This window comes from Equus quagga, chromosome 7 (genome assembly GCF_021613505.1).
Source record: "Equus quagga isolate Etosha38 chromosome 7, UCLA_HA_Equagga_1.0, whole genome shotgun sequence".
Classification (NCBI taxonomy): Eukaryota; Metazoa; Chordata; class Mammalia; order Perissodactyla; family Equidae; genus Equus; species Equus quagga.
This window is the reverse complement of record NC_060273.1, coordinates 23,147,285-23,158,669: the sequence shown is the minus strand read 5'-3', so window position 1 is coordinate 23,158,669 and position 11,385 is coordinate 23,147,285.

Genomic DNA, 11,385 nt, shown 5'->3' with positions numbered 1-11,385 from the left:
GAGATCCTGGTAGGAGTCAGACGAGGGAAGAGAAAGATGGGCCTGGAATGGGTCCCAGGGAAATGCCAATGTTGGCAGTAGAGCAGAAGCCCGTGAAGACTGAGAAGGAAGTTCTCAAAGAGAAAGACAGAAGCCCAGGAGAAAGAAGGGCATTGTGGAAGGCAGCCTGGAGAGAATGTAAACAATGTCACAGCCTGCCAGACATCAAATGAGGTAAGAAATGAAGAAGGCCTAGGATCTGGCAACCAAGGCCGTCAGTGACCCTAGCGTGGGCCATGCCAGGAAAGTGGGGAGGGGCTGGGGCTGAGGAACGTGGGCAGCAACATCACCTGGAAGCAAGCAGCCCTAAAGAGACCTCAGACACCATACAGCTGGAGAAAGGCCCTGGAATTCTTGGAGACGAGAATTTGAGAGAGAGAAAGAGAGGGTAGGGTTTTAAATTCTAAAAAGAAAATTGGGACCAAAAAAAAAAAAACAGTAAAGAGAAAGAAGAAGTGGCCCAGACTCTAGAGAAGATAAAAGATGAACTGGAAATGACTCAAGCCAGAAGAAGTCTAGGAGACTCAAGGCTAGTCTTATAGACAGGGTGAGTACCAGAGAGGCCCCCAGCCTTCGAAGGTGCCTTGAATCCTGTCCTTTCCGTTGCTCTCTTTCCTCCGGCTTGGGTTCCACGCTTGGTAGGTGAGGGTGGACAAGACAAGAACGCTGGATGAGTAAGACTCCGTCTCTTCTTTCAAGCTGCCCGACATACTTCCATGATACTTCACAGAAAAGACAAGATAAGACACCTTACCTTTGGCAAGGATAACTTCGATCATTAAAGTATAGAAGAGGATGTGTCCTTAATTCAAGTCACTCATTTTACCAATGAGGGAAGTCAGGCTCCAGCCAGGGACCTTAGGGTGTCTAAAACTCACATTTCAATGAATCACGACTGTGACATTTCCAGAAAAAGAATGGCAGCTGAGGGGGATGATATAAGCAAGGAAGGGGTGGATACTCAAGTTACCCATCTCCTCAGCCCAGATGGATCATGAGTCAGTCACATCCAGCTCTGTCCATCTGGCACCCATAGGGTGCTCAGAGCCCAGGCTGAGCTTGTGGCAAGAGGTCAAGGGCAGAGGAGCACCTGGGGAAGTTTGGAGAGGAGCCAGCCTTTCCCACTGCCAGCATTCCTGACTCAATAAGTTTCCGCTCTGTCCCTGAGCTTAGAGGTCCTGACTGAGGAAGATTCTGGCAGGGTGGTGGAGCAGGAGGGGCTGCATCTCATCTGCCACATACTGGGAGTAGGGGTGGGAAGCGTGGAGAAACCAGAACAGAAACTGCATTAATTCACGTCTAAGTTGCCTGAGCTAAGTGGAACTAAATAATTTGGGATCTGTCTCTTGGGTTGTGTGTGTGTGTAAGAGAGAGACTGGCCCTGAACAAACATCTATGGCTAATCTCCCTCTTTTCACTTGAGAAAGATTGTCGCTGAGCTAAGATCTGCGCCAATCTTCCTTACTTTGTATGTGGGACACTGCCACAGCATGGCTTGATGAACACGGCATACGTCCACATCCAGGATCCGAAACTGTGAACCCTGGGCTACTGAAGCCGAGTGTGTGAACTTAACCACTACACCACCGGGATGGCCCCTGGGTTGCTTCTTTTTCATGGGAAGAAGAAAACAGAAATCTGGTGGCAGAAACTCTCAGATTTCTCCATTCATTTCTACCCCACACTCATCCACAGGGCCTGAATAAACTTTCCCTATGGTTTCTGCCCTTCCTCTTGCTAAATGCAATCTGTCTCACTTCTCTGTCTTTGAAGGAAAATTTCCCACCTCAACCCCGAATTTTCTCAAAATAGAATTTATTTTAATTCTACACACATGCAGAGGTACTCAGGAAGAGGTTCCCCTCCAAAAGTAGCTGGTTGTCCCTGCACTCCTGGATCCCTGGGCATGGAGTTCTGGTGTGATGGATGATTTGGGAGTGCTGGAGGATTTTAGTCCATGGTTGAGAAGCTTGGGACGTGGAAGTGTTGACTTAAAAAGTAAATTGGCCAGTTGTTTTACCTGCAAAAGAAGTTTATTTGGGAATAGCCATTAGAATTGCAATTCAGGATAAGCAGGGTATGGCAGACCATAGGCAAATCCAAAGAAACAAAGGAAGGGGCTTGCTTTTATAGAAGAAAAGGGAGAGTAGAGAGAGGCTGTAATAAACAGAGTCTATTGGAAGAAACTGAAAGTCCAAAGTGTAGAGGCATCTCATTGGTTGGGTTGCTACAGTCTCTCATTGCTTCAGCTGTTGCTGAACAAGGAGAGAAATCTTCCTTCCTTCTGCTGTATACTAAAGTAGTAAACACCTTCCTGTCAGAGATGCAAGCATACATCTCTTCCTGTTTGGAGTAATTGAGGAGTGTGATAGGGCATGAGAGCTCCCCCTACAGGCCTTCCTGACTCCAATTTGGTTGAGATTTCTTTTATTAATTTCCCATTTTCCCCTTTTGATCAATATCTTTCTCCAAAAGCACTGAGGATCAAGAGTCAGGTTTTCCAAATTCAGTAGCCTTTGTCCCTTGGTGCCAGGAAAGACCTTTCCTGGGTGTCATGTTCCACATTTGAGGGAAAGAGTACCTACCAGAAACCGCTTAAGGCCACATTTGAGAAACACAGAAAGGTAGTAGGGAGAACTCTCAGGCATTTCCTATCCAAAGTCTATATTTTGTCAAGCTCATTGGAAATCATCTCAAAGCACTCAGCCTGCATCACCTTATTAGGCATGCCATTTTTGCAATGGTTCAACAAGCAACAGGAGGTATGCATAAGTCTCCCACATAAGTGGCAGTATCTTTGGACCCATTCATTGGCATAGAGGCATTAGAATTATTTAAGTAAGGCTCAGACATTATGTTGTTATATACCAAGTGATTGCCTAAATATATGGGTAAATCAACAAATTTACAAATGGCCTGATTTACATTAGTGGCCCCACAGAATTTTTCATACAAATATTCAGAAGACCTTGTTTTCCCATCCCAGGGTTGGGTTAGATTGAAACAAGCAATGAGGTTAGATGGGCTTAGTACCCTAACTTTATAAAATGAGCCCATGGAACAATTTAAACATATAGTGGCATTTGGAATTTCAGTGAAATTACTTATAGAGTGAACTAAGGGGTCATGTCTCTTCTGGACAGATTGAGGCTTCTGATGACAAATCCAATAATCAGAGAGGATTCCTTCCCCCTTTCACAAAAGATTGGAAAATGCGGACAAGGGCCTTGTTCCTCCAAGAAAAAGAGGGAGAAAATAAAGTAAGAAGTAACCGTGAGAAAATGGTCTATAGGCTTGGCCTGGTCATCTTGGAAAAGCTGTCTCCCTCAGATGTCAGCTGCTTCTCTTGCTAGTCAATTTGATTTGGATGTCTCCAGCGTTTATACAGAACCAGATGTTAAGTGGAGCATTCTTTAGCTCTGATGTGTGTACCCAAGGCTCAAGTCCCTGGAGTTTGGCTGCCATCTGGATAGTGAGGAGGACATGGTATAGTCCCTCCCAAAGAGATTTCAAAGGCAGTAAAAGTTGAAAACATTAGTTTGGAGAGCCATAGCCAGACTTGTAAGAAAACTAGAAGAATTTAGGATCCAGTCCAGCTTACAATATACAGCCATGCATCATTTAATGATGGGGATACATTCTGAGAAACGCATCATTAGGCAATTTGGCTGTTGTGCAAACATCATAGAGTGACTTACACAAACCTAGATGGTATAGCCTACTACACACCTAGGCTATATGGTTCTAATCTTATGGAACCACCACTGTATATGTGGCCCATCACTGACCCAAATGTAGTTATGTGGTGCATGACTGCATAACAAAACATTAAAGACAATTAATAGGACTAGAATTTAATATCTATAACAGTGCAAACATAATTTCTCTCTCCACAACTACCCTCATGTTTGCTAAAGATACTCATAGCAAAGCTAACTTGTTTGTATTAAACTCGGCCTGATTATTTCTATAAATGCAGGGAGAATAGTGATTAATCATATAAGTTCTTTCTTTAAGATTGCTTTGCTGGAACCTTGTAAGCAAGGCAGTAGGCCAATTTTTCCAAGAAGTTTTTTAAAGTTCTCTGGTCATTTCTGAGTCTATGTACATCTTTCTTGAATAGGATAATCTAGTCAAAGCATTAGTAAATAGTCAATATTTCCAATTGTATCCTGTTATGAGGAGAATAAATTCTCATTGAATTTACCCAAATACGTATATTGTCATGAAAAGGATACTTAACAGTTTCTGAATTCTGGAGGGATCAGGTAGGGAGAAAAAAATAAATGCTTCAACTTTTGTTGCAAAGATACACTTTACAAATTGCTGTAAATTAGATAGCTTAAAGGAGAAGAGAAAAGGGGTCCTTTACATCTGGAAAACAAAACATTAAAGCAATCAGTTTTCCATTTGAGTTTTAGAAATTCTTACCCAGTTTAGCATTATGATCTTAAAGTCATCAAAAACCTGTATTCCAGAGTATTTGTCAAAACCTTTCCCATGAATCTCTTTGAAAACAAAACATATTTGTAAAAGCATCAAAGTAAAACAGTAACTGTCTGTAAATGACAAAGGACTTTTTAAAAAGGCAATGGGTAAGGATCAGACGAGGGTTTGTTATTAGACAGTTGACAAGGGAATCAGTATTTTTGTGACATACATTTTCGGATAGTAACTAGAATCACAAGTGACAACACTATGTTAGGACATATCAGATTTTTAGAAACTTTAGACAATTTCTAGAATAACGTAACATTCACCTAGACAACATAACCTAAAAAGGTTTATTATCACTTATTTGACCACGCTTCCTGTGTAGTTTGGCATATCAAATAAGCCTAATAAGTTTAACATCTTTTTTATGAGAGAAAACAAATCCTTTGAGAAGTTCCAAGGGTCTTCTGGAAATTCTCAAAGTTACTTTCAGGCCAAAAATACTTCATTTAGAATTTTTAATTTTAGGGAATTTTGTCAAAAATATCAAAAGATTTGGACATGACAAAATAGGATCACAGATCATTATGAAATAATGCTTAAGTATCTATTGGATTAAAGTAACAATAAAAGATTTCAAAGGCAAATATAAAAGGTTACATAGCTGTAAACAAAATTTAACTTCTTTAATATTAAGAAGACTTGGTTTTCATAAATAATTAAAGACCTGATTAAAAACAACACTGGAAATTATTTCAATGAAACACAAAAGCTCGGTGTTCTAGGGATATTACTTAAAAAGTAAAGAAGCTTTCACAATCTGTTATCAAAGGCAGACCAATAGCCTGAGAAAACTGTATCCTTTCAACAGAAAAGAAAGCCAGATTTTAATTTTGCATGAGCTTACTTCCGATATTAAAACTCATTCATTCTGATCTTAGCCAGTCCTGACCACTCATAAAATTCCCTTCCCAAGCAAGATTTCCTTCCATAAACCTTCTATAACTTTCTTTTTACATTCAGATTTTGTCCTATGTTTTCCTCTTTCTCATTCTGAAATAACCAGACTCTCCTTAAGATAAAACTGCTTTCTTTTCCTTCAACAAAATGCATTACACTTCTTTATACCTTCTTTTGCTGAAATCCACATCCTACTTTCCTTTCATAAGGAAATGTTTCCCTTTTTGCTTCTAGTAGCTTTAGTTACATATATTAAAATTCTTAGCCCTTAGAATCCTTAATCTCTAGTGAACACTGGGAAGTAAGCAATTGTGGACCTGCAAATTAATAATCTTTCAATGAGGCACAAGACATAGTTACTAACAGATCCAAATTTATCTTTAGTTTCTTTGCAATAGGAAGCCAAAAGTAGATGAACCTATGTTCATTAATTAATATTTTTAGTATTTTGTTTGAAAAATGATCCAAATATTCACTGAAATTCCATCATTTAATTTAGCTTAGCAAAACTCTAAAGTTTCAAGTTAACCAAAAAGATTTTGGAAGCTATTTTAAGCACACGTACCATAAAACATAATTATTGCACCCAAAACTCTTATTCCATTTCCATCTATCTAAATCATTTGTTCCAAACAATTATGTTTAGACTATTCACAAAAACTTGATGTGACATTAAATCAGTTAGCCATTATCTTAAGTTATTCTTTTCTTGCTGACAAATTTTGTAACAGACAGACTATGAACTTAATAAATTTGGGCAGAATGAAAGTTGCACATTTGCTTTACACCCAATATTAACAACTCTGAATACATGCATGTTTTTATTTACACCAACAAACTTAAACTAGCTTTTATTTACTAAAGATTAATTCTAGATCACATAAACTTAAAAAGCATTTGGGTTAGTTTCTATGTTGCTGAGAGTATATTTGATTTATATTAATGTTTGATTTCCTTTCAGCCAACTAAATATAGCTCTTTTACGAATTAATTTTGGCAATACCATCTGGAGGTAGGGAAATACCATATCTCTATAACATATATACACAGAGATACGTAACGTACAGACAGGTACAGAGAGAGATCTTATAGCTTTTGCTTTAAAATTTTTAGCCATGTCTCAGGTACAAAATTCAAAAGAATAGTTGGATCCAAATTGCATTAGTGGCAGGTGAGCTAAAGGGCGTCCTTGGTCCAACTCCCACTGCTTGGGAAGTGATTTAGCCAGAACAAGAAGAACATAGTACTTAATTTGTACTTAACTTCTGTGAAACAGAGACAGAGGAGAAAAGGAGAAGTGAAGACAAGTAACCAGGAAACAGGGTGAGCTGGGGGAGGCAGCCTGCTTAAGCGATGTGGAGAAACACTGAAAGCTGTCATAGACTTCTTGACCAGAGGCTGCAGAGCTCCCCAGAAGAGTACTCCTCTCTCCCCACACGTACACCCACTTCCCCTTTCCAAGTTTGTACAAGATTTAGCATTTGTAAAAAGCCGTAAGCTCCTTTAAAAAGCAGAAAAAGATAAATAAGCTTCTGAAAATGCAGAGGGGGTAAGTTCTCTTGCTACTACTGTAAGATAAGCATCAGTTGTTCCATCAATTGCAAGTATCCACTGAGTGCCTCCTCAGTGCCAGGCATTGTAGCCAGGGCAAGAAAACAAATAACTCAAATACGTTGTCAGATACTCATAAGAGTTATAAAGAAAACAAAACCACACATGAGCCAGAGAATTCTTTGTAATGGCAATCTCCTTAGATCTGGTTTCCTGGAAGCAGAATCTGAGAGGGGAATTTGGGTGCTAGTGATTTACTGAAGGATGCTCTTAGGAAAAGGGGATGAAGGAAGCAGGATGGAGCAGGGAAAGAAGCTAAATGATAATGAGACTGAAATCTAGTTTCAGCCTGATCCCAGGGGGAGCTCTGAAGCAGGAACTGCACCACAGAACAGGTCCCCCCTTAAGGCCAGGATCTGGTCCTAGGTACCTGCTGCATCTGTCAGTCATCGACCAGTGGCTGCTCTTCCACCATCTCCCACACCCAGGGACAGAGGTTGCTCCTGTTCAGCCAAGGATGATTCTCCAGAGAAGGGGAAGCCTTTAACAGCCAATGCAGCAACTGACAAATTGGTGCTAACCCAGTGGAGGGATCCTGGAGGGGCACAGACAGCATCTAGTGACTATAGAATGGTTTCGTCTTAATCTCTTTTTAGGGCAAAAGGAAGGAGCAAGAGGTTCCTAGGAAGGTGGGGTGGGAGCGCAGAACAGCAGACATCCAGTGTCTCAGGGAGACCGTCGGCCAGGAGGGGCTGTGCCTGGGAGAGGCTGGGCTGAAGATGCCTGTGGGAATTAGGGAAGGGAGAATTCCAGAGAGGAGGGGTAAGTCTGGGTCGTGGCACTCAGCTTCTATATCTTAGTCTTGGCCTGAAAGTAGAATTGTTCTTAACAGGCAAATGTACATATGGCAGAACCTGGCAATCAATGCATTCAATTCGTGTTTACTCAGAGGGACCTGGAAGTTCAGTGGGCAGCAGAGGATAGGGGCAGGTAAGGGGAACATTTTCAGCAATTGTTCATCAAAGTCTGCACCAAAATGAGAATGCCCACAGAGAAACTGGAAAGAAAATAGCTATATTTAATTCTTATCACAGTCACTGGACCAGAGGATTGTGGAAATAAATGAAGACCAACCAAATGAGAACAGGCAAAGGTTATTTATTCAGAGCTTGCTCTAGCAAGAAAGTCAGACACCATCAGTTGCATCTTGGGAGATTTGCTTTGTCCATTTGCATAATCAGTCTCTCAGGATTTAGAAAATGTGAAGTAGTCACATATAGTCAGATACTATACGGTGCTGAAGAAATATGTTGGGACATGGGGAAACAGATTTTTGAGAGCTCTGTCTCCTGATAGAGGGCACAAAGATAACAGGAAGCTGGGAAACCCAACCTCTTCATTCATTCACTCATTCATTTACTCAACACATACATTCACAATTGTTTGTTCCATGTTCCAGATATTCTCCTAGGGGTCCCTACCCTCCAGGAATGGGCAGTGTCCAGCGGAAGAAACACAGGTTACTGGGCAGCATATGAGAGGTGGAGCTCCTGTCGGCTAGGGAGTCAGGAGGATCTGGATGAAGTCACACTCAAGCTAAGATAAGAATTATGTGAAGGAGAAGAGGAAGTGAGTTCCAGGCAGAGGGTACAGCATGGACAGAGGCTGGGAAGTGAAAGGGAGTGTCAGGAACACAGATACACCCTGATCTGTCCTTGACAGGTCATGTTGAGGCCTGACATCCCAGAGTAATTATCAATCACACTCCCTTTCACTTTCAAAAGGGTCCTGGTTGGTCACCCTAAAAAAGCACATTTGAGAAATATGAGGTGGAGATGGAAGGGCTGGAGCAGAGGTGAGCTGCGGAGCTGGGCGGGGGCCGTATCATGCAGGGCCTCAAAGGTCACCTTAAACACAGCGGCCCTGGCCTCAGAGGCAGGAGTGCTGTATGGAGCAAACTGGAGAGCCACGTCCTGCCTCACAAGGTGGCTCAGCCGTGCTGAAGCCTTATGTTGCCAAACACTCCTGTTTTTCAAGGGAAGCCATAGATCTGGATTTCTCTCAGAAATCTCTCAATTTTCAAATGTCAATAACTAACCAAAAACAAATAAATAAGTAAAACCATATGGGCTAAATAAAACCTGAGGGCTGCCTTTGGCCCAAGGATTGCCAGTTTGAGATCTATTTTCTAAAATGTAACTGGTTAAGAGCTGAGGATTAAAAAAAAAAAAGCCTATGAGCTTTCCCTGGGGAAGGGAAATCCCCAACATCAGGACACACATCTCTGGGTAATCTTTCAAGAGAGGGAGGGGAAACACCTGCCTAGGAACTTTCTCATGCATCTTTCTCATGCATCAAGGTAAACAGGTCAGTTAATTTCTCTATCAGGTCATTTTGCCACCAGGAGGGAAGGAACAGAGGGATGGGACCCTCCCCATGGTGCTCTCAGGGCTTGAGGATAAATACTTGGAGATCAAACCAAGTGGACTCATCAGGAAGGTCCTACAGATGGAGAAAGCATAACTAAAGCCTGTGGCCATGCCAAGGATGGATAGTGGGGGACACTCCCAGCCCCTCCATTTTGGATGCCAACCATATCATGGGTTATGATAAGAAGGACAGGACTGAAATGCTAGGAGTTGGGTAACAGTATCATCAAGAAGTCTTCAGGCTTTACCACAAGTTTAGCTTCTTTTCTCAAGTAAGAAAACGGAACTTTCGGGAAGGGAGTGGTATCAGTTACAACACAGGGGAAGTTGCTGTATCAGAGGCTCAGGATACCAGTGTCTTAAACAAGATCAGTGTTCATCTCTCTTCTATGACAGTATGAGAATATGGAGTCAGGGGCTAACATGGTGGTTCTACAGAGTTAGAATTCAGGGTCTTTCTGTCTCACTCTGGCATTCTTAGGTGTTGCCCTCGTCTACAAGGTCCAAAATGGTGCACCATGACATTCACACTCCAGCTGGTGGAGAGACAGTAAGGATAAAGGGAAGACGAACCTTCTGTCAAAAGACCTGACTCCAAAGGTGTTCACTTACTCTACTCACATCCCATTAGCTAGAACCTAGCCACATGGCCATCCCTAGCTGCAAAGGAAAGTGGGAAATGTGCTCGTCAACTGGGTAGCTATATTAGTTATGCACTGCAGCATAATAAACCTCTCCAGAACGAAGTGGATTGAAACATCAACAATTTATTACTTCTCAAAGTTCCGTGAAGTGACAATCTGGGCAGTTCTTCTGTTGGACTTGCCCAATGGCTGGACTGGGCTGGAAGGTCCGTGGTGGCCTCACGCATGCAAGTTGTGCTGCCTGTCAGCCACAGGCCTCAGTTATCTCCCCCACGTGGCTACTCATTCTCCAGTAGACTAGAGTGGTCTCAGCATAGTGGTCTCAGGATTCTGAGAAGGTGAGAGCAGAAGCTGCGCTGCTTCTTACAGGCTAGACTCCAGAACTCGCACAACATCCCTTCTACCACATAATGTTGGTCAAAGGAAGCCACAAGACCAGCCCAGATTCCAGGGGGTAGAAAGATGGGGCCCATCACTTGACCAGAGGAGCAGCAATGTCACATTGCAAAAGAGCGGGGCTTAGGGAAGTACAATTCATGGGGGGTCACAGTTATAACAGTCTTTCCTGATGGCCCAGATAAGAACCACGTTACTAAGCAAGCAAAGGAGGGAGGAGACTGAAGGAATTCATTTATTCTGAATCAAGGGACCCCAGAAAGTGAAAACACGGGTAGATCTTCCTGGGGTTGGCTGCTTATCACCAGAGATTTATGGCCCTGTTTATTAGTAACTTTGTGGTCACGCTAGGGTAATTTGTCACTAGAAATGATTTACTTTCTAACCCACCATAAAGTTCCTATCTGGCTGAATTCAACACAAGCTTCCAATTCAAAAATGCTGACGTGGGCTCCGAGCTCGCAGGACCTTGACTGTCCATTCCAGAACAGGTGCCTGCAGATGCAGAGGCCCTCTCCTCTCCGAGGTCAGTTAAGAACTTCTGCAGATACTGAGGTCTCTTATCGTCCAACTCAAGGAAGAAGAAAAACATTTTTAACCCATCTTAAAGTCAGGAGAGGACATTGTGTAGAACCATCTAAAGGTGACATGTGCTGTGGCACCCCCAAGGATACAAAGGGCGATTGGCTCATTAGTCACCCTTTGATGACATCTTATTGCACTTTGAATAAAACTGAAACTCCTCACTCTGGCTTACAGAGCGCATATGCCCAAGCTCCCGCCCAGGCTTCTAGCCTCACCTGTGCTGCCTTCTGACTGGAAAACTCCTGCCCCTACTTGAGTCAGGTGTCGCTTCCCCTGGGGACACTTCCCTCACCTTCCCAAGAAGGATAAGTTCTCTCTCCTTCCTATTACATCTGGAACAGATGTCC